The following is a 24,903-nucleotide window of genomic DNA, read 5'->3' on the forward strand; positions in this document are numbered from 1 at the left end:
ATATATATACAGTGACCCCCGACCTACGATGGCCCCGACATACCATATATATACAGTGACCCCCAACCTACGATGGCCCCGACATACCATATATATATACAGTGACCCCCGACCTACGATGGCCCCGACATACCATATATATATATACAGTGACCCCCCGACCTACGATGGCCCCGACATACCATATATATACAGTGACCCCTCTGACCTATGATGGCCCCAACATACCATATATATACAGTGACCCCCCGACCTACGATGGCCCCGACATACCATATATATACAGTGACCCCGGACCTACGATGGCCCCGACATACCATATATATACAGTGACCCCTCTGACCTATGATGGCCCCAACATACCATATATATACAGTGACCCCGGACCTACGATGGCCCCGACATACCATATATATACAGTGACCCCCCGACCTACGATGGCCCCGACATACCATATATATATATATATATATATATATATATATATATATATATATATATATATATATATACAGTGACCCCCGACCTACGATGGCCCCGACATACCATATATACACAGTGACCCCCGACCTACGATGGCCCCGACATACCATATATATACAGTGACCCCTCTGACCTATGATGGCCCCAACATACCATATATATACAGTGACCCCCCCGACCTACGATGGCCCCGACATACCATATATATACAGTGACCCCTCTGACCTATGATGGCCCCAACATACCATATATATACAGTGACCCCCCCGACCTACGATGGCCCCGACATACCATATATATACAGTGACCCCCCCCCCCGACCTACGATGGCCCCGACATACGATCATTTCAGCATACGATCACTCTCAGAGTCCATCACATGGTGAAGGCAGCATCAACATACGATGCTTATGTATGTCGGGGCCATCGCATAAACGGCTATCCTCCAGCACAGACTGCTTCACCCTCCACCGGATAGCCGTTTACAGTGCCCCGTGTGGTCCGCTGACGATCACTTACCTGTCCTCGGGGCTCCGGAGCGTCCTCTTCGGGATCCTCTGCATCGTCGGCGCTTTACATCGTCGTCATCACATCGTCCCGTCATCCAATAGGAGCGGCGTGCGTAGCGACGTGACGGCGGCGACGGAGAGCGAGGATGCCGGGGAAGCAGAGGCCTTACCGGAGCGTCGGGGACACCCTGGGGGCGCGGCGACAGCGATGGACAGCGACATCCAGGGCAGCGGTGACGGTCCGGAGCGGCGAGGACAGGTGAGTACAACTTCCTCTAACAGTGGTCTACAACCTGCGGACCTCCAGATGTTGCAAAACTACAACACCCAGCATGCCCGGACAGCCGTTGGCTGTCCGGGCATGCTGGGTGTTGTAGTTTTGCAACATCTGGAGGTCCGCGGGTTGTAGACCACTGTCCTATACTTTACATTGCACGGATCCTTCAACATACGATGGTTTCAACAAACAATGGTCCATTTGGAACGGATTACCATCGTATGTTGAGGGACCACTGTATAAATATATCAGGGACCGTACAGAGATCTCTCCATGATCTATTTATACCCAGGACTGTATCTATAACAAGGGGTCACCCTCTACGTCTAGAGGAAAGAAGGTTCCTACACCAGATGGGGGTTCTTTACTGTAAGAGCAGTGAGACTATGGAACTCTCTCCCGGAGGAGGTGGTCATGGTGAACTCTGTAATAGAGTTCAAAAGGGGTCTGGATGCATTTTTGGAGAATAATAACTAGAGATGAGCAAACTTACAGTAAATTCGATTCGTCATGAACTTCTCGGCTCGGCAGTTGATGACTTATCCTGCATAAATTAGTTCAGCTTTCAGGTGTTCCGGTGGGCTGGAAAAGGTGGATACATTCCTAGGAAAGAGTCTCCTAGGACTGTATCCACCTTTTCCAGCCCACGGGAGCACCAGAAAGCTGAACTAATTTATGCAGGAAAAGTCATCAACTCCCGAGCCGAGAAGTTCGTGACGAATCGAATTTACTGTAAGTTCGCTCATCTCTACTGACTATAAAGAAACAAATGACATACAGGTACAAAAATATATAAAAGAGTTTAGCAAGACAAGTTCAGACAGCAAAAATGAAGTTCTTACAGCGTAATAGTATAGCAGTCCATGAGAGTGAGTCTCCAGCTGTTCTTAGGATGGTCTTGTCAGCTTGGGGCACAGATCTTTAAAGGGGTATTCCAGGCCAAAACACATATATATATCTCAACTGGCTCCGGAAAGTTAAACAGATTTGTAAATTACTTCTATTAAAAAATCTTAATCCTTCCAATAGTTATTAGCTTCTGAAGTTGAGTTGTTGTTTTCTGTCTAACTGCTCTCTGATGACTCACGTCCCCTGTGCAGTTCCTATGGGGATATTCTCCCATCATGCACAGCTCCCGGGACGTGACATCATCATCATTGAGCAGTTAGACAGAAAACTTCAGAAGCTAATAACTATTGGAAGGATTAAGATATTTTAATAGAAGTCATTTACAAATCTGTTTAACTTTCCGGAGCCAGTTGATATATATAAAAAAGTTTTTGCCTGGAATACCCCTTTAACAACCCAAACTTTGAGTCTAGCATTGTTTAAATATCATATCTGCTTGTTTTTTGGAGGGAAGCTCCACTCCCCCCTCCCCTCTGATCCCCCCAGGGGGCATCTGTTATCTCACATATGGGGCCGGAGACTCCTCACATCCTGCTGCCTCAAAGGAGCCCTTGACTTCAAACAACCAGCCAGGCCCCTAATAAACTGCAATACACAAAAGGGACGCACCGTCCGAATGACCCCTCCCCCATGTCCAGGATAATACACATATAGGATTTCATACTCAGGGGACGGACACCGTACAAGACGCTTTTCTTCTCCCACTAATGATAAATTCCCCCCTTAGAGAGGTTTGTGGTGAGGGGCAGAAAACCTTTAGTAGCGGGGGAGGTTTTCTCTTGGGGGGGGGGGGGGGGTTTATGGCCGGTAGGTGACGTCCATTAGGAGGATAGCGGGATGCAGGTGGAATAACGGATGTTAGAGGAATCCTAATCAAGTGATCCGGATCCTATATGACGACTCCCATTAGAATCCGATACAATAACGGGCGATAAGGTCAAAGGTCAAAGTGAAAAAAATAAAAATAGCCCTTAATGTCCGTTAGTAACAGTCACATAGTGTGAATGTAGCCTAAGTAATACTCTGCAGGGGACAAGTAATACTCTGCAGGGGACAAGTAATACTCTGCAGGGGACAAGTAATACTCTGCAGGGGCCTATGCAGGAAGCACAGGTCATATCCCCAGAGGCTTATGAGGAGCTTGCTGTAATGCTCTGCAGGGGGGAGGGGGGTGTTTACTGTAACACTCTGCAGGCGTGGGTTGCTGTAATGCTCTGCAGGGCGGTTTGGGCCGCTGTAATCCCCCCCCCTCTCCTGCAGAGCATTACAGCAACCCCCCCTCTCCTGCAGTGCATTACAGCAACCCCCCCCCTCCTGCAGAGCATTACAGCAACCCCCCCTCTCCTGCAGAGCATTACAGCACCCCCCCTCTCCTGCAGTGCATTACAGCAACCCCCCCCTCTCCTGCAGAGCATTACAGCACCCCCCCCTCTCCTGCAGAGCATTACAGCAACCCCCCCCTCTCCTGCAGCGCATTACAGCAACCCCCCCTCTCCTGCAGAGCATTACAGCAACCCCCCCTCTCCTGCAGAGCATTACAGCAACCCCCCCCTCTCCTGCAGCGCATTACAGCAACCCCCCCTCTCCTGCAGAGCATTACAGCAACCCCCCCCTCTCCTGCAGAGCATTACAGCAACCCCCCCCTCTCCTGCAGAGCATTACAGCAACCCCCCCCTCTCCTGCAGAGCATTACAGCAACCCCCCCTCTCCTGCAGAGCATTACAGCAACCCCCCCCCTCTCCTGCAGAGCATTACAGCAACCCCCCCCCTCTCCTGCAGAGCATTACAGCAACCCCCCCCTCTCCTGCAGAGCATTACAGCAACCCCCCCCTCTCCTGCAGAGCATTACAGCAACCCCCCTCTCCTGCAGAGCATTACAGCAACCCCCCCCCCTCTCCTGCAGAGCATTACAGCAACCCCCCCCCTCTCCTGCAGAGCATTACAGCAACCCCCCCCTCTCCTGCAGAGCATTACAGCAACTCCCCCTCTCCTGCAGAGCATTACAGCAACCCCCCCCTCTCCTGCAGAGCATTACAGCAACTCCCCCTCTCCTGCAGAGCATTACAGCAACCCCCCCCTCTCCTGCAGAGCATTACAGCAACCCCCCTCTCCTGCAGAGCATTACAGCAACCCCCCCCCTCTCCTGCAGAGCATTACAGCAACCCCCCCTCTCCTGCAGTGCATTACAGCAACCCCCCCCCCCTCTCCTGCAGTGCATTACAGCAACCCCCCCCCCCTCTCCTGCAGGGCATTACAGCAACCCCCCCCCCCCTCTCCTGCAGGGCATTACAGCAACCCCCCCCCCCCTCTCCTGCAGGGCATTACAGCAACCCCCCCCCCCTCTCCTGCAGGGCATTACAGCAACCCCCCCCTCTCCTGCAGGGCATTACAGCAACCGCCCCCCCCCCCCTCTCCTGCAGGGCATTACAGCAACCGCCCCCCCCTCTCCTGCAGGGCATTACAGCAATCCCCCCCCCCTCTCCTGCAGGGCATTACAGCAATCCCCCCCCCCCCTCTCCTGCAGGGCATTACAGCACCCCCCCCCTCTCCTGCAGGGCATTACAGCACCCCCCCCCTCTCCTGCAGGGCATTACAGCACCCCCCCCCCCCTCTCCTGCAGGGCATTACAGCACCCCCCCCCCTCTCCTGCAGGGCATTACAGCACCCCCCCCCCTCTCCTGCAGGGCATTACAGCACCCCCCCCCCTCTCCTGCAGGGCATTACAGCAACCCCCCCTCTCCTGCAGAGCATTACAGCAACCCCCCCCTCTCCTGCAGAGCATTACAGCAACCCCCCCCTCTCCTGCAGAGCATTACAGCAACCCCCCCCTCTCCTGCAGAGCATTACAGCAACCCCCCCCTCTCCTGCAGAGCATTACAGCAACCCCCCCCCTCTCCTGCAGAGCATTACAGCAACCCCCCCCCTCTCCTGCAGAGCATTACAGCAACCCCCCCTCTCCTGCAGAGCATTACAGCAACCCCCCCTCTCCTGCAGAGCATTACAGCAACCCCCCCCTCTCCTGCAGAGCATTACAGCAACCCCCCCCTCTCCTGCAGAGCATTACAGCAACCCCCCCTCTCCTGCAGAGCATTACAGCAACCCCCCCTCTCCTGCAGAGCATTACAGCAACCCCCCCCCCCCCTCCTGCAGAGCATTACAGCAACCCCCCCCTCTCCTGCAGAGCATTACAGCAACCCCCCCTCTCCTGCAGAGCATTACAGCAACCCCCCCTCTCCTGCAGAGCATTACAGCAACCCCCCCTCTCCTGCAGAGCATTACAGCAACCCCCCCTCTCCTGCAGAGCATTACAGCAACCCCCCCTCTCCTGCAGAGCATTACAGCAACCCCCCCTCTCCTGCAGAGCATTACAGCAACCCCCCCCTCTCCTGCAGCGCATTACAGCAACCCCCCCCCCTCTCCTGCAGCGCATTACAGCAACCCCCCCCTCTCCTGCAGCGCATTACAGCACCCCCCTCTCCTGCAGAGCATTACAGCAACCCCCCCCCTCTCCTGCAGAGCATTACAGCAACCCCCCCCCTCTCCTGCAGAGCATTACAGCAACCCCCCCTCTCCTGCAGAGCATTACAGCAACCCCCCCCTCTCCTGCAGAGCATTACAGCAACCCCCCCCCCTCTCCTGCAGTGCATTACAGCAACAACTCATAAGCCTCTGGGGATATGATCTGTGCTTCTTGCAGACTCCAGACCGGCTCTATAGGCCCCTGCAGAGCATTACTCGTCCATACACCAGGGAAAACCTTCCCCGATACTAAAGGTTCTGTCTTCTCACCAGCAAATCACTCACAACCGCCAAATCTATTGTTCTCCAGACTGGCTCCGCCTACTCGAGTCTAGTCACATGGCCATGACGTCATCAGAGGTCCTTTAGCTGGCTAAGAAATGGCATCTAACCTTCTCTGTAGCTGTTAAATGGGGGAGGTGTAGGACCTGTGATGATGTCACCATCATGTGACCAGTACATATGTGTGTTTGGGGGGAGCTGCAGGATAGAAGAGAAGGGAATGAAGGACCTGTGAACCTGGTCATGTGATTTGAGTGGGTGGAGCTTGGCAGATTAGGTAAAATTGTAGATAAAGGACCTGTGAGGATGGTCATGTGACAGGAGTGGGCGGGACTCAGCAGTAGTAGAGGACATGTGACCAGAAGGGGAGGAGCTCAGTGAAGAGGAGACGTGGTGTGAGGTGAGTTTCTATGCAGAGGGTTTGTTACATTGTGTTGTTCCTCTCTTCTTCCTCCTGTCACAATGTAATAGATCACACTGAGGAATCATTTCAGTCACAAGTCCGCCACCCAGCTTTATACACCGCCCGCCACCCAGCTTTATACACCGCCCGCCACCCAGATTTATATACCGCCAGCCACCCAGCTTCATATACTCCCGGCAGATTAGGTAAAATTGTGGAGAAAGGACATGTGAGGATGGTCATGTGACAGGAGTAGGCGGGGCTCAGCAGTAGTAGAGGACATGTGACCAGAAGAGGAGGAGCTCAGTGAAGAGGAGACGTGGTGTGAGGTGAGTTTCTATGCAGAGGGTTTGTTACATTGTGTTGTTAGTTTTCCTCTCTTGTTCCTCCTGTCACAATGTAATAGTTCACACTGAGGAATCATTTCAGTCACAAGTCCGCCACCCAGCTTTATACACCGCCCGCCACCCAGCTTTATATACTGCCCGCCACCCAGCTTTATATACTGCCCGCCACCCAGCTTTATATACTGCCCGCCACCCAGCTTTATATACCGCCCGCCACCCAGCTTTATATACCGCCCGCCACCCAGCTTTATATACCGCCCGCCACCCAGCTTTATATACCGCCCGCCACCCAGCTTTATATACCACCCGCCACCCAGCTTTATATACCACCCGCCACCCAGCTTTATATACCGCCCGCCACCCAGCTTTATATACCGCCCGCCACCCAGCTTTATATACCGCCCGCCACCCGGCTTTATATACCGCCCGCCACCCGGCTTTATATGTACCGCCACCCAGCTTTATATACCGCCCGCCACCCGGCTTTATATGTACCGCCACCCGGCTTTATATGTACCGCCACCCAGCTTTATATACCGCCCACCACCCAGCTTTATATACCGCCCGCCACCCCGGCTTTATATACCGCCCGCCACCCGGCTTTATATACCGCCCGCCACCCGGCTTTATATACCGCCCGCCACCCAGCTTTATATACCGCCCGCCACCCAGCTTTATATACCGCCCGCCACCCGGCTTTATATGTACCGCCCGCCACCCGGCTTTATATACGGCCCGCCACCCAGCTTTATATACGGGCCGCCACCCGGCTTTATATACGGCCCGCCACCCGGCTTTATATGTACCGCCCGCCACCCGGCTTTATATGTACCGCCCGCCACCCGGCTTTATATGTACCGCCCGCCACCCGGCTTTATATGTACCGCCCGCCACCCGGCTTTATATAAACCGCCCGCCACCCGGCTTTATATGTACCGCCACCCAGCTTTATATACCGCCCGCCACCCAGCTTTATATACCGCCCGCCACCCAGCTTTATATGTACCGCCCGCCACCCAGCTTTATATGTACCGCCCGCCACCCAGCTTTATATGCGCCACCCGGCTTTATATGCGCCGCCCGGCTTTATATGTACCGCCTGCCGCCCGGCTTTATATGTGCCACCCGGCTTTATATGTACCGCCCGCCACCCAGCTTTATATGTACCGCCCGCCGCCCGGCTTTATATGTGCCACCCAGCTTTATATGTACCGCCCGCCACCCAGCTTTATATGTGCCACCCAGCTTTATATGTACCGCCCGCCACCCGGCTTTATATGTGCCGCCCGCCACCCGGCTTTATATGTACCCGCCCGCCACCCCGGCTTCCCCAGCTTTCTAAGACTCCTGAAGGGCAGGATACTATAGTGACTTCTGGTTCTTCCTATAAAACAATTCTCACCTGTTTACCTTTTTTTACTATTTTGGTAATAATTCTCACGCCCCTTGATGAATTTGGGAACATTACTGAATATTTACCTCCCAGTTCTCCTACATTTCCCACCTGTTCAGACACAGTGAGTAATTCTATAATTGTGTCCCCCCCCCCTCCCTACAGTGTCCCCTGGGCCCCCTTGCGTCTGCCCCCCCCACCCTACAGTGTCCCCTGGGCCCCCTTGCGTCTGTCCGTCCCCCCCCCCACCCTACAGTGTCCCCTGGGCCCCCTTTCATCTGCCCCCCCTCCCTACAGTGTCCCCTGGGCCCCCTTTCATCTGCCCCCCCCTCCCTACAGTGTCCCCTGGGCCCCCTTTCATCTGCCCCCCCCTCCCTACAGTGTCCCCTGGGCCCCCTTTCATCTGCCCCCCCCTCCCTACAGTGTCCCCTGGGCCCACTTTCATCTGCCCCCCCCTCCCTACAGTGTCCCCTGGGCCCCCTTGCATCTGCCCCCCCCCTCCCTACAGTGTCCCCTGGGCCCCCTTGCATCTGCCCCCCCCTCCCTACAGTGTCCCCTGGGCCCCCTTGAGTCTGTCCCCCCCCCCCCCCACCCTACAGTGTCCCCTGGGCCCCCTTGCATCTGCCCCCCCCCTCCCTACAGTGTCCCCTGGGCCCCCTTTCATCTGCCCCCCCTCCCTACAGTGTCCCCTGGGCCCCCATGTAAATATGTTTCTCATGTATTATACCATGTAGTGTGTTCGGGAAGCGTTGTCACTTTAAGACTGTTTACCATGTGACTCGTCATGTGATTGTTACCCAGGTGATCCCAGGGGTGACCTATGGGCTCCCTGCTAGTCTTCCCCCCCCCCCCCCCCCAATATAAGCCCTGGGTGGAGCCTCTGCTCTCCCTCTTTCCTCATAAGTCTTTGCTGAGGTCAAGACGAGTCCTAGACAAGTAACCACAGTCTCAGTATTGTCAGTCATCAGTCAAGTCCGTCACAGTCTGTCAAGTCAACATGGTCTGCATTAAATTGACCCCATCTACTACAAGTCCCAGCAAGCCCTTAAGGTCTCTGAGTGACTGGTCACCCCCTTGGGCCCTGGCTGAACTGTATAGACTTTACCACCTGTCTACCCTCAGTAAAGCTACCGTTGTCCGTAACTTGGCGTCGGAGTCATCATTGCCCCCGTGCCTAGCCCAGAATCTAGCGGTATACCTTCGGGTGGTATCGAGGATAAACCACACCCTGGCGTCACGAATACAAGGGGTTAAAGGGGTACTCTGGTGGAAAACTTTTATTTATTTATTTTTTTTAAATGAACTGGTGTCAGAAAGTTAAACAGATTTGTAAATTACTTGTATTAAAAAATCTTAATCCTTCCAGTACTTATTAGCTGCTGAATACTACAGAGGAAATTCTTTTCTTTTTGAAACACAGAGCTCTCTGCTGACATCACGAGCGCAGTGCTCTCTGCTGACACCTCTGTCCATTTTAGGAACTGTCCAGAACAGCATGTGTTTTCTATGGGGATTTCCTTTTACTCTGGACAGTTCCTAAAATGAACAGAGATTTCAGCAGAGAGCACTGTGCTCGTGATGTCAGCAGAGAGCTCTGTGTTCCAAAAAGAAAACAATTTCCTCTGTAGTATTCAGCAGCTAATAAGTACTGGAAGGATTAAGATTTTTTTAATAGAAGTAATTTACAAATCTGCAATAGATAAAAAAAAAAAATAAAAACAAAGGGTTGTGCAGCTCACAATTAGAGATGAGCGAACTTACAGTAAATTCGATTCGTTACGAACTTCTCAGCTTGGCAGTTGATTCCTTTTCCTGCATAAATTAGTTCAGCTTTCCGGTGCTCCCGTGGGCTGGAAAAGGTGGATACAGTCCTAGGAGACTCTTTCCTAGGACTGTATCCACCTTTTCCAGCCACCGGAGCACCTGAAGGCTGAACTAATTTATGCAGGAAAAGTCATCAACTGCCGAGCCGAGAAGTTCGTGACGAATCGAATTTACTGTAAGTTCGCTCATCTCTGCTCACAATTAACTATGCGAGGTAAGGAGGTTGTGCACCTACACCAGGTGTTAGACATTTAAATAAATATTTTCAAGCAGTAACCAACCCCTTAAGACTAGTACCAGTTCCCTGATACATAGATATAATAATAATAATAATAATAATAGTAAATAGCTGGATCGTGCTTCAATTATAGGAGACGATCTTATTACAATGTATCAAATATCAATTGTTGTAACTGGACCTCATGACACAGGGTCCTAGTGCTGAGGAAAAGAGATATACCTGCTTAATATACAAATACAATAAGAACAATATAAAAAGAAATAAAATTGGTGTCACTTTCGATAATCCGGCAACTAATAGTCCAGAAATGTATTAACCCCTTAAGGACCAGGCCAATTTTCACCGAAGGACCAGAGTGTTTTTTGCACATCTGACCACTTTCACTTTAAGCATTAAAGGGGTATTCCAGGCAAAACCTTTTTTTTTTTTTTTTTTATATATCAACTGGCTTGTTTAGTCTTGAGAAGAGACGTATAAGGGGGGATATGATAAACGTATATAAGTATATTAATGGCCCATACAAAAAATATGGAGAAAAACTGTTCCAGGTTAACCCCCCCCCCAAAGGACGAGGGGGCACTCCCTCCGTCTGGAGAAGAAAAGGTTTAGTCTAAAGGGGCGACACGCCTTCTTTACCGTGAGGACTGTGAATTTATGGAACGGTCTACCTCAGGAACTGGTCACAGCAGGAACAATTAGCAGCTTTAAAACAGGGTTAGGCTGGGTCCACACTACGTTTTGTCCCATACGGGAGCGCATACGGCAGGAGGGAGCTAAAACCTCGCGCTCCCGTATGTGACCGTATGCGCTCCCGTATGCCATTCACTTCAATGAGCCGACCGGAGTGAAACGTTCGGTCCGGTCGGCTCATTTTTGCGCCGTATGCGCTTTTACAACCGGACCTAAAACCGAGCTCCCTCCTGCCGTATGCGCTCCCGTATGGGGGAAAACGTAGTGTGAACCCAGCCTTAGATACATTCCTGGAACAAAATAACATTAATGCTTATGAAGAAATATAAAACTACATCCCTTTCCCTTACACCCTGCACTTCAATTCCCTGGTTGGACTTGATGGACGTCTGTCTTTTTTCAACCGTACTAACTATGTAACTGGCTCCGGAAAGTTAAACAGATTTGTAAATTACTTCTATTAAAAAATCTTAATCCTTCCAATAGTTATTAGCTTCTGAAGTTTTCTGTCTAACTGCTCAATGATGATGTCACGTCCCGGGAGCTGCGCATGATGGGAAAATATCCCCATAGGAACTGCACAGCTCCCGGGACGTGAGTCATCAGAGAGCAGTTAGACAGAAAACAGCAACTCAACTTCAGAAGCTAATAACTATTGGAAGGATTAAGATTGTTTAACCCCTTAAGGACGTATGAGTACGTCCTTGGTCCCACTTCCGTGATATAACGCGGGGTCCCACGGTGACCCCGCATCATATCATGGCGGGCCCGGCGTGATAGTGAAGCCAGGACCCGACAGCTAATAGCGCGCGGCACTGATCGCGGTGCTGCGCGCTATTAACCCTTTAGCCGCGCGCTCAAAGCTGAGCCACGCGGCTAAAAGTTAAAGTAAAAACTGCCGGTTAGCTCAGTGGAGCTGTTCGGGATAGCTGCGGCGAAATCACGGCATCCCGAACAGCTTACAGGACAGCTGGAGAGTCCCTACCTGCCTCCTCGCTGTCAGATCGCCGAATGACTGCTCAGTGCCTGAGATCCAGACATGAGCAGTCAAGCGGCAGAATCATCGATCACTGGTTTCTTATGAGAAACCAGTGATCAATGTAAAAGATCAGTGTGTGCAGTGTTATAGGTCCCTATGGGATAACAATGATCAGTATAAGAGATCAGTGTGTGCAGTGTTCTAGGTCCCTATGGGATAACAATGATCAGTATAAGAGATCAGTGTGTGCAGTGTTATAGGTCCCTATGGGATAACAATGAACAGTATAAGAGATCAGTGTGTGCAGTGTTATAGCCTCCTATGAGATAACAATGATCAGTATAAGAGATCAGTGTGTGCAGTGTTATAGGTCCCTATGAGATAACAATGATCAGTATAAGAGATCAGTGTGTGCAGTGTTATAGGTCCCTATGGGATAACAATGATCAGTATAAGAGATCAGTGTGTGCAGTGTTATAGGTCCCTATGGGATAACAATGATCAGTATAAGAGATCAGTGTGTGCAGTGTTATAGGTCCCTATGGGATAATAATGATCAGTATAAGAGATCAGTGTGTGCAGTGTTATAGGTCCCTATGGGATAACAATGAACAGTATAAGAGATCAGTGTGTGCAGTGTTATAGCCTCCTATGAGATAACAATGATCAGTATAAGAGATCAGTGTGTGCAGTGTTATAGGTCCCTATGAGATAACAATGATCAGTATAAGAGATCAGTGTGTGCAGTGTTATAGGTCCCTATGGGATAACAATGATCAGTATAAGAGATCAGTGTGTGCAGTGTTATAGGTCCCTATGGGATAACAATGATCAGTATAAGAGATCAGTGTGTGCAGTGTTATAGGTCCCTATGGGATAATAATGATCAGTATAAGAGATCAGTGTGTGCAGTGTTATAGGTCCCTATGGGATAACAATGAACAGTATAAGAGATCAGTGTGTGCAGTGTTATAGCCTCCTATGAGATAACAATGATCAGTATAAGAGATCAGTGTGTGCAGTGTTATAGGTCCCTATGAGATAACAATGATCAGTATAAGAGATCAGTGTGTGCAGTGTTATAGGTCCCTATGGGATAACAATGATCAGTATAAGAGATCAGTGTGTGCAGTGTTATAGGTCCCTATGGGATAACAATGATCAGTATAAGAGATCAGTGTGTGCAGTGTTATAGGTCCCTATGGGATAATAATGATCAGTATAAGAGATCAGTGTGTGCAGTGTTATAGTCTCCTATATATAACACTGCAAAAAAATATGAAAAAAAAGTGAATAAAGATCATTTTACCCTTTCCCTAATAAAAGTTTGAATCACCCCCCTTTTCCCATAAAAAAAAAAGTGTAAATAAAAATAAACATATGTGGTATCGCCGCGTGCGGAAATATCCGAATTATAAAAATATATCTTTAATTAAACCGCACGGTCAATGTCGTACACACAAGAAAAATCCAAAGTCCAAAATAGTGTATTTTTGGTCACTTTTTATATCATGAAAAAATGAATAAAAAGCGATCAATAAGTCCGATCAAAGCAAAAATGGTACCGTTACAAACTTCAGATCACAGCACAAAAAAAGAGCCCTCATACCGGCCCATATACGGAAAAAAAGATGACAATTTTAAACGTATAAATTTTCCTGCATGTTGTTATGATTTTTTCCAGAAGTCCGACAAAATCACCTATATAAGTCGGGGATCATTATAATCGTAAGGACCTACAGAATAAAGATAAAGTGTCATTTTTACCGGAAAATGTACTACGTAGAAACGGAAGCCCCCAAAATTTACAAAACTGCAATTTTTTTTTTTTCAATTTTGTCGCACAATGATTTTTTTTCCGTTTCACTGTCGATTTTTGGGCAAAATGACTGATGTCATTACAAAGTAGAATTGGTGGCGCAAAAAAATAAGCAATCATGTATTTTTAGGTGCTAAATTGAAAGAGTTATGATTTTTTAAAGGCAAGGAGCAAAAAACGAAAGTGCAAAAACGGAAAAACCCCTGGTTCTTAAGGGGTTAATAGAAGTCATTTACAAATCTGTTTAACTTTCCGGAGCCAGTAGAGAGAGAGAGAGAGAGAGAGAGAGAGAGAGATATCTAATCTATCTATCTAATCTATCTAATCTATCTAATCTATCTAATATCTATTTTTTTGCCTGGAATACCCCTTTAATAACTCTGATGCTTTTACCTTTCATTCTGATTCCGAGATTGTTTTTTCGTGACATATTCTACTTTATGTTAGTGGTAAATTTTGTCAATACTTGTATCATTTCTTGGTGAAAAATTACAAAATTTGATGAAAAAATTGAAAATTTTGCATTTTTCTAGCTTTGAAACTCTCTGCTAATAAGGTAAATGAATATTCCAAATAAATTATACATTGATTCACATATACAATATGTCTACTTTGTTTCCATCATAAAGTTGAGATGTTTTTACTTTTGGAGACATCAGAGGCTTCAAAGTTCAGCAGCAATTTTCCAATTTTTCACAAAATTTTCAAAATCAGAATTTTTCATGGACCAGTTCAGGTTTGAAGTGGATTTGAAGGGTCTTCTTATTAGAAATACCCCATAAAAGACCCCATTATAAAAACTGCACCCCTCAAAGTATTCAAAATGACATTCAAAAGGTTTAACCCTTTAGGTGTTTCACAGGAATAGCAGCAAAGTGAAGGAGAAAATTCAAAATCTTCATTTTTTACACTCACATGTTCTTGTAGACCCAATTTTTGAATTTTTACAAGAGGTAAAAGGAAAAAAATCCTCTAAATTTGTAACCCAATTTCTCTCGAGTAAGGAAATACCTCATATGTCTATGTAAAGTGTTCGGCGGGCGCAGTAGAGGGCTCAGAAGGGAAGGAGCGACAAGGGGATTTTGCAGAGTGAGTTTTTCTGAAATGGTTTTTGGGGGGCATGTCACATTTAGGAAGCCCCTCTGGTGCCAGAACAGCAAAAAAAATAAAAACACATGGCATACCATTTTGGATAACTAGACCCCTCAAGGCACGTAACAAGGGGTACAGGGAGCCTTAACACCCCACAGGTATTTCACAACTTTTTGTTAAAGTTGGATGTCTAAATTAAAAAAATATATATATTTTTCACTAAAATGCTGTTTTTCCCCAAATTATACATTTTTACAAGGGGTAATAGGAGAAAATGACTCCCAAAATTTGTAACCCCATTTCTTCTGAGTATGGAAATACCCAATGTGTGGACATCAAGTGCTCTGCTGGCGCACTACAATGCTCAGAAGAGAAGGAGCGCCATTGAGCTTTTGAAAAGGGAATTTGTTTGGAATGGAAGTCAGGGGCCATGTGCGTTTACAAAGCCTCCCATGGTGCCAGAACAGTGGACCCCCCCACACACACACACACACACGTTACCCCATTTTGGAAACTACACCCCTCACAGAATTTAATAAGGGGTGCAGTGAGTATTTACACCCCACTGGCATTTGACAGGCTGTGCAAATGAAAAATTACAATTTTCATTTTCACGGACCACTGTTCCAAACATCTGTCAGACCCCTGTGGGGTCTAAATGCTCACTGTACCCCTTATTACATTACGTGAGGGGTGTAGTTTCCAAAATGGGGTCACATGTGGGTATTTATTTTTTTGGGTTTATGTCAGAACCGCTGTAAAATTAGCCACCCCTGTGCAAATCACCAATGTACATGGTGCGCTCTCACTCCTGAGCCTTGTTGTGCGCCCGCAGATCATTTTACACCCACATATGGGGTATTTCCGTACTCAGGAGAAATTGTGTTACAAATTTTGGGGGTCTTTTATTCCTTTTACCTCTTGTGAAAATAACAACACCAGCATGTTAGTGTAAAAATAGTTTGTTTTTTTTATACACTAATATGCTGGTGTAGTCCCCAACTTTTCTTTTTCATAAGGGGTAAAAGGAGAAGGAAAAAAAACAATTTGTAGTGTAATTTCTCCCGAGTACAGAGATACCCCATATGTGGCCCTAAACTGTTTCCTTGAAATACGACAGGGCTCCGAAGTGAGAGAGCGCCATGCGCATTTGAGGACTAAATTAGGGATTGAAAAGGGGTGGACATAGGGGTATTCTACGCTAGTGATTCCCAAACAGGGTGCCTCCAGCTGTTGCTAAACTCCCAGCATGCCTGGACAGTCAGTGGCTGTCCGGAAATGCTGGGAGTTGTTGTTTTGCAACAGTTGGAGGCTCCGTTTTGGAAACACTGCTGTACAATACGTTTTTCATTTTTATTGGGGGGGGGGGGGACTGTGTAAGGGGGTGTATATGTAGTGTTTTACCCTTTATTATGTGGTAGTGTAGTGTAGTGTTTTTAGGGTACATTCGCACTGGCGGGTTACGGTGAGTTTCCCGCTAGGAGTTTGCGCTGCGCAAAAAATTTACCGCAGCCCAAACTTGAAGCAGGGAACTTACTGTAAACCTACCTGTGTGAATGTACCCTGTACGTTCACATGGGGGGGGGGGGGGGGGGCAAACCTCCGGCTGTTTCAAAACTACAACTCCTAGCATGTACTGACAGACCTTGCATGCTGGGAGTTGTACTTTTGCAACAGCTGGAGACACACTGGTTGGAAAACCTTCAAGGACATCTGCAGCGTGATTAACACTTATCCCCTATCCACAGGATAGGGGATAAGTGTTTGATCGCGGGGGGTCCGACCGCTGGGACCCCCTGTGATCTCCTGTACGGGGCCGCGGCTGTCCCGTGCAGGGGGCGTGACGGCCGCAGCATGACGTATGGAGGAGGCGTGTCAGCTGCAACATCTCTATAGAACTGTATGGAGACAGGGAGGAGACGGGGCATCACCGTTGACCTCTAGGATGACGCTACGCGCCTTAGCGCTCACCATGGGCGCTAATGGCGGCGCCCCATTCGGGAGATCGCGGGGGGGTCCCAGCGGTCGGACGCCCCGCGATCAAACACTTATCCCCTATCCTGTGGATAGGGGATAAGTGTCATACCGCTGCAGTTGTCTTTTCAGTTAGGTTCTGTTACCTAACTCAGTATTTACCAACCAGTGTGCCTCCAGCTGTTGCAAAACTACAACTCCCAGCATGTACTGATCGCCGAAGTGCATGCTGGGAGATGTAGTTATGCAACAGCTGGAGGCACCCAACTACAACTCCCAGCATGCCGAGACAGCTGTTTGCTGTTTGGGCATGCTGGGATTTGCAGTTTTGCAACATCTGTAGGGCTACAATTTAGAGATCTCCAAACTGTGGCCCTCCAGCTGTTGCAAAACTACAAATCCCAGCTGGGCATGCTGGGAGTTGTAGTTTTGCAACATCTGGAGGGTTACAGTTTAGAGACCACTGTATAGTGGTCTCAAACTGTACCCTCCAGATGTTGCTAGGCAACTTACCGGCTCCGATCTCCTCCACCGATGGTTGCCCGCAGCCTGGACATTGGCGCCGGTCCTCTGTCGGTTCTCCGTTCTGCCCCGCCTATTGTGGCTGGGCAGAACGGGGAAACCAAAAGTAAAGCCCCCTGCCCCCGATCTGCTATTGTTGGTCGCGTCTAGACCCCCAATAGCAGGGATAGGAGGGGTGGCACCTCACTCCTATCAGTTCAGGGGGATTGTGGGTGTCTTGGACAACCACGATCCCCGTTATATTCCGGGTCACCATAGACCCGTATGACCCGGAATAGCCGCAAATCGCAAGTGTTAATTCTGATGACCCCCCTGGGCATTTGCGCTGGGTGCCTGCTGATAGATATCAGCAGTCACCCCTGTCCGGTCCCAGCCCGGCACGCGGCAGGGACCGAAATTCCCATGGGTGTACAGGTATGCCCTTGGTCCTTAAGTACCAGGGAGCAAACACCTCACCTGTGCGGATTGTGGTACTCAGCTGCCAGACTCTTATGAGTTTAACAGGTGTCCCGGCTGTCAGCCACCCCCTAATCCGGCGTAGCCCACCGTTCAGGACATGTTTATTTGGATAAAGGAGTTCATGGGGAACTCAATCAGTGAACTGAAGTCAGTTTTTTTTCTGCAAAGAAACCAAAGATCTCCACAAGTCCCACTTCCATTACTCCGGAAGAATCCGTTATGTCTGTGGATGCACGGTCTGATCAGTCCGTCGAAGAGGTTGTACTTCCATCCCTCTTTCCAGTCGGAGTAAAGACCGGAAGTCCGACTTGTGACAGTCCCAAGAGATCCACCCACGTTTTCCCTCTCCCTTCCCTTCAAGATCCTCAGTTTGAAAGTTTTTCCAGATCTCCTCTTATAGGAGGCCGCTTAAGTTTGTTTATAGACACCTCGATGCAAGAAATCTAGGATCCTTGGGTCCTAGAAGTAGTCAGGGCAGGCTACAAAATCTATTTTATTCCCCCCCCAAGGAAATCTATGTTAACAAAGTTATTGCCCTAAACAAAGCAATTGTTTCTGGAGGACTCTGTTCTCCAATATATATAGAGAAACAAGCCCTAGAAGAAGTCCCCTTCCACCAAAGAAGGTCCCAAAGCCGTCAGGAGACTGGCGCATGATTATCGACCTCCGTTTCCTAAACCGCTTCATAAAGAAAAGGCGGTTCAGAATGGAAACCATCCGGTCAGTCACCAGCATACTGGACCCTCAAGATCTTATGGTCCCCATCGATGTGAAGTACTCCTACCTTCATGTTCCCATTTATCCTGCTCATAGGAAATTCTTGAGGGTTGCTGTCACCATAAAAGGAGTGGTAAGACACCTCCAGTTTGCTGTCCGGCCTTTCGGCATTACTTCTGCTCCCCACACTTTTACAAAGGTTGTGGCTCCAGTTGTTGCTGCCCTCAGACTAAAGGGTCTAGATATTATTCCTTACCTGGACGACTGGCTTCTAAAAGCCGCTTCTCCAGAAGTCTTACAATCTCATCTTCATCTGGCTCTAGATTTCCTTCAGCGTCTGGGCTGGATTATAAACTGGGAGAAGTCCGAGATCATTCCTTCCACATCCAGGAAGTTTCTCGGCTTTATAGTCTATTCTTCCCACATGACTTCATCTCTGACTCCAGAGAGAGAGAGAGAGTCGAGTGATAAGAGCCGCAGAGTTTCTGAGGAGTCCTCGCAAAGTCTCCATCCGAACTCTGATGAAGATGTTGGGCCACATGTCAGCATCTGCAGAGGCAGTTCCCTGGGCCCTTTGGCATCTCCGACCACTTCAAGATCAGGTCTTGTCGTTTTGGAATTGCAACCCCAAGGGGTTGGAATGCACCCTGTCTCCCGAAGTCCGAGCATCTCTCAAATGGTGGAGGGATCTGACGGATGGGAAGTCCTTGATTCAACCTCGTTTGATCATTTTGACCACAGACGCCTCCCTTCTGGGTTGGGGAGCCCATCTGAGTATCCTGTTCAGGGTACTTGGACCTCTCAGGAGAGACTTCTCTCCTCCCAACATGAGAGAACTAAGAGCAGTTCGTCTAGCTCTCCTCCATTTCGCACCCCTTATTCTAGGGAAAGCGATAAGAGTTCGGTCAGACAACACCACTGTAGTGTCCTTCATCAACAGACAGGGAGGCACGAAGTCTCAAGCACTCCTCATGGAGTCCGGACTAATTCTGTCTTGGGCAGAGACCAACTTGACCCACCTTTCAGCGATCCACATCAAAGGGGATCTCAACACAGTAGCAGATCGTCTAAGTCGCTGCCTTCCAGTCCAGGGCAAATTGTTTTCAAGAAGATAACTCTGCGGTGGGGAGTGCCAGAGCGAGATCTCATGGCAACACGTATGAACGCCAAAGTGAGCACGTTTTGCTATCTTTACAAAGAGGACAATCCTGTGGCGATAGATGCTCTTTCCATTCCATGGAGGTTCAGGCTGGCCTACATATTCCCTCCACTTTCCATGATACCGAGGGTATTGATGAAAGTCAGGCAAGACCGGGCCTCTGTGATAGCCATCATACCATTCTGGCCCAAGAGGTCCTGTTCACCCAGCTCATGAGGATGAGTCAATGGTGTTATTGGAGGCTTCCCCCCCCCCCCCCCTATGCAGAACCTAGTGTCTCACAACACAGGCTCCTGCCTAGATCTGAGGAGACTCAATCTGACAGCCTGGAGATTGACGGGACCCTACTAGACGGTGGGCTTCCTGCAGAGGTTTTGAGAACCATTGCTCATTCCAGAGCACAATCAATAAACAAAGTTTATTCCCGGATAAAACGGATCTTTCATCAGTGGTGTACTATGAAAGAGGTAGTAACCTTAGATCCTCCCCTTTCTGCATTACTACATTTTCTCCAGGATGGCCTTGACAAGAGTCTAAGCCGATCTACTCTAAAGGTTCAAGTCTCAGTCCCTTTTTAGGCAGATCCCTGTCACAAGAACCCCTAATCAAAAGATTCCTCAGGGGAGCTGAAAGACTTAAATCAAGGGTTCTTAGACCTATTCCCAGATGGGATTTATCCACTATTCTCAAGGGGTTATGCTCTCCCCCCTTTAAGCCTCTGGAAGAAGCTGACTTTTGGTATTTAACCCTTAAAGTCACCTTTTTGCTGGCCATAACCTCAGCCAAAAGAATTGGTGAGCTTCAGGCCCTTTCGACTTTTGAGCCTTATACACTGTTTCTCCAGGGCAGAGTCCTATTGAGATATCTGACCACCTTTTGTTCCTAAGGTCCCAACCTTCTCAAACATCAACCAGGTCATATCTCTCCCAGTTCTGTGTCCTAACCCATCATCTCCTGAAGAAGCTGCGAATCGCACACTGGACATTTCAAGAATCCTTAAAATCTACATTGCAAGAACTGGAGATTTCAGAAGATCAGAACACCTTCTCATCTCTTTTTCAGGAAAGGACAAAGGTTTAAAAGCCTCTAAACCCTCTCTGAGTAGATGGATTAAAGAGGCAATCCGAGAGGCTTTTGTAGCCCAGGAGTTAACTCCTCCTGCCTTTGTTACTGCCCATTCCACCCGGGCAGTGTCTACTTCTTTTGCCGAAAGGTAGTCTGTTCCTCTGGAAAAAATCTTTACTGCTGCCTCTTGGGGCACCCATAACACATTTATCAGTCATTACAGGGTTAATGCCAAACATTCGGAAGAGTTGGCCTTTGGGCAGTCTATCTTAAGTGCCGCTCTGCCGTAGTCCCTCCCTATTTGTGTTGTTACCTGCTAAGTCCCCACTTGTGGTGCTGGTTAGGACGTAAGGGAAGCGTTAATTTTTAACATAAATTTGTTTTCCCTTAGTCCTAACAGCAGCACACAAATTTCCTGCACTTATTTGTTTTGTTACTTGTTATATAAGCAATGTGGCCTAAGGGAGGAGGCCTTTTATGCGGTAGTTAATTAAAATGCTAATTACTTGGGCGAAATTAAAAATTCCACCGTCCTGCCAGCTTCGCAGGGGCAGAACACCCCACTTGTGCTGCTGGTTAGGACGTAAGGGAATCGCCCATTTTGAAGGATTGACTTCGGGTTAAACCAGCAGTATCATCCAAGTCCAACATCCAGGCAGCATTGCCGAGCGCCTGAGACGTCACACGCCATCAGGATATTACGAGGTCTGTACTTGTTTACCGCTAGATTCCAACTACAGTGAGAGATCCCGGGAGTGGCTTCCACATAAACTGGTCTGTGGCAGGCAGACCGCCGCGGTGACGCATAACAGCGTCTTTCACCACCCGAGACTTGTGGACCTCACTATTTATCCTGTACACATGGCCCCCGACTTCCATTCCAAATTTTTTTTTCCAAAAGCTCAATGGCGCTCCTTCTCTTCTGAGCATTGTAGTTCGCCCGCAGAGCCCTTGACGTCCACACATGGGGTATTTCCATACTCTGAAGAGATGGGGTTTCAAATTTTGGGGGGCATTTTTTCCTATTACCCCTTGTAAAAATTTTCAATTTGAGGGAAAACTAGCATTTTAGTGAAACATTTTTTTTAAAATAATTTACACATCCAACTTTCACGAAAAGTCGTCAAACACCTGTGGGGTGTTAAGGCTCACTAGACCCCTTGTTACGTTCCATGAGGGGTGTAGTTTCCAAAATAGTATGCCATGTGTTTTTTTTTTTTTTTTTTTTTTTTGCTGTTCTGGTACCATAGGGGCTTCCTAAATGCGACATGCCCCCCAAAAACCATTTCAGAAAAACTCTCTCTCCAAAATCCCACTGTCGCTCCTTCCCTTCTGAGCCCTCTACTGCGCCCGCCGAACACTTTACATACACATATGAGGTATTTTCTTACTCGAGAGAAATTGGGCTACACATTTTAGGAAGATTTTTCTCCTTTTACCCCTTGTAAAAATTCAATAACTGGGTCTACAAGAACATGCAAGTGTAAAAAATAAGATTTTGAATTTTCTCCTTCACTTTGCTGCTATTCCTGTGAAACACCTAAAGGGTTAACAAACCTTTTGAATGTCATTTTGAATACTTTGGGGGTGCAGTTTTTATAATGGGGTCATTTGTGGGGTTTTTCTAATAAGAAGACCCTTCAAATCCACTTCAAAACTGAACTGGTCCTGGAAAATTTCCATTTTGAAAATTTTGTGAAAAATTTGAAAATTGCTGCTGAACTTTGAAGCCTCTGGTGTCTCCAAAAGTAAAAACATCTCAACTTTATGATGCAATCATAAAGTAGACATGTTGTATATGTGAATCAATATATAATTTATTTGGAATATTCATTTTCCTTACAAGCAGAGAGCTTCAAATTTTGGAATTTTTCACCAAGAAATGATGCAAGTATCGACTAAATTTTACCACTAACATAAAATAGAATATGTCACGAAAAAACAATCTTGGAATCAGAATGAAAGGTAAAAGCATCAGAGTTATTAAATGGGCACTGCCATGAAATCAAGAAATTGATATGTTGTAGTACTTAGGAACTACAACATATCTCTAATATACTTTAATTAAAAAAAGTGATTTTAAAACAGCTTAAAATCACTTTTAAATTCGGCTACTAGGGGTCGCCCTCCTAGTGGCCGAATGCATTGGGCAGTGAAGTCACTAAGGAATTTCGACTCGTTGAAGCCTGGCAACGAGTCGGAATTCATTCACTGCAGTGCTCACTCCCGCCTGTCAATCATACAGGCGGGAGCGAGCGCTTTGAATGAAGATGACGCGCAGGCTCCCTGGCAGGCCCCGGCGACAGGTAAGATTATCTATGTTGTGTCTGTTACTGAATGTTTTTTGTGGGGGGGGGGGGGGGGTTGCGGGCTGCGTGGCGGGAGCGGGATGGGCCATCACGGTGTGCCTCCAGTTGTTTCCCTACTACAACTCCCAGCATGCCCTGGCAGCCAGTAGATGCCAGGGCATGCTGGGAGTTGTAGTGGTGAAACAGCTGGAGGCACCCTGTTAGGAGAACTAAGGGCGGAAGTTGGCCCCCAGCAGGCATCAGTGACGTGGTGCCTGCTGGGGAAGTCTGCCTGGTAGTGAGCACACTACCAGGCAGACTAAATGCCATTTTTAAAATAGTAAAAAAATAAAATAAAGGCAGGGAGGGTGTTAGGGATAGAAGGGCAATAGGCTGGGACAGGAAAAAAAAAATCCCTGTCGTTGTTCTGTTCTCCGGTCCCTGTCTTCTTCCTCTTCCTGCGGGTCGGTGAGTCACGCTGCTCTCAGCGTATCATTGGCTGCAGACGGTGATAGGCTGAGAGCAGCGTGACTCACCGACCCGCAGGAAGAGGAAGAAGACAGGGACCGGAGAACAGGACACCGATATCAGCGCAACGGGGGAACATACTAAGGTGAGTTAAAGTTTGTTTTGTTTCATTTTGCAGCCTGGGCACAGAGGGTTAATAATAACATGCGCCATAGTACTCCTCTAAGGACTCAGACAATTTTATTGTTACGTTTTCATTTTTTCCTCCTCTCCTTCAAAAAATCCTAACTCTTTTATATTTTCATCCACAGACTAGTATGAGGCTTGTTTTTTGCGCGACCAGTTGTCCGTTGTAATGCCATCACTCACTTTACTATAAAATGTACGGCGCAACCAAAAAAATACTATTTGTGTGGGGAAATTAAATTAAAAAAATGCAATTTTGCTAACTTTGGAAGGTTTCATTTTCACGCCGTACAATTTGCGGTAAAAATTACATGTGTTCTTTATTCTTTGGGTCAATACGATTAAAATGATACCCATTATTACATACTTTTCTATTACTGTTGCGCTTAAAAACAAAATCGCAAACTTTTTAACCAAATTAGTACGTTTAAAATCCCTCTATTTTGAAGACCTATAACTTTCATTTTTCCGTATAAGCGGCGGTATGAGGGCTCATTTTTTGCGTTGTGATCTGTACTTTTTATTGATACCACATTTGCATATATAAAACTTAATACATTTTACATTTGCGCAGTATATGTCACCAGCTCCCTGGCCGTGATCGAGGCAGAGAGGCGGAGAACAGGGATGTTGTCCCCTATCTACATTTCCGCCATTGTTGTCCCCCCCATCTACATTTCCACCATTGTTGTCCCCCCCCATCTACATTTCCACCATTGTTGTCCCCCCATCTACATTTCCACCATTGTTGTCCCCCCATCTACATTTCCACCATTGTTGTCCCCCCATCTACATTTCCACCATTGTTGTCCCTCCATCTACATTTCCACCATTGTTGTCCCCCATCTACATTTCCACCATTGTTGTCCCCCCATCTACATTTCCACCATTGTTGTCCCCCCATCTACATTTCCACCATTGCTGTCCCCCCATCTACATTTCCACCATTGTTGTCCCCCCATCTACATTTCCACCATTGTTGTCCCCCCATCTACATTTCCACCATTGTTGTCCCCCCATCTACATTTCCACCATTGTTGTCCCCCCATCTACATTTCCACCATTGTTGTGTCTCCCGTCTACATTTTCACCATTGTGTCCCCCCCCCCCCCCGGTCTACATTTCCACCATTGTTGTGTCCCCCCCCCCCCCCCCCCACCCGGTCTACATTTCCACCATTGTTGTGTCCCCCCCCCCCCCCCCGGTCTACATTTCCACCACGGGTTGTGTCCCCCCGTCTACATTTCCACCACGGGTTGTGTCCCCCCCGTCTACATTTCCACCATGGGTTGTGTCCC

The 24,903-nt window shown here is 48.1% G+C and overlaps 2 protein-coding genes across 3 annotated transcripts in view; one reads left to right on the plus strand and one right to left on the minus strand.

Annotated features, from left to right (window-relative positions):
- Nucleotides 1-6,064, minus strand: part of LOC130338801 (zinc finger protein 260-like) — a 33,000-nt gene extending 26,936 nt beyond the window's left edge. The window contains exon 1 of the mRNA XM_056554010.1: nt 5,968-6,064. The gene's annotated coding sequence lies outside the window, so the exon portion shown is untranslated. The remainder of the gene's footprint in view (nt 1-5,967) is intronic.
- The window catches only part of LOC130338800 (zinc finger protein 260-like), a 122,177-nt gene that overhangs the window by 86,110 nt on the left and 11,164 nt on the right, over nt 1-24,903 (plus strand). The gene's annotated exons all lie outside the window — the stretch shown is intronic.

Source organism: Hyla sarda, unplaced genomic scaffold (genome assembly GCF_029499605.1).
Source record: "Hyla sarda isolate aHylSar1 unplaced genomic scaffold, aHylSar1.hap1 scaffold_524, whole genome shotgun sequence".
Lineage (NCBI taxonomy): Eukaryota > Metazoa > Chordata > Amphibia > Anura > Hylidae > Hyla > Hyla sarda.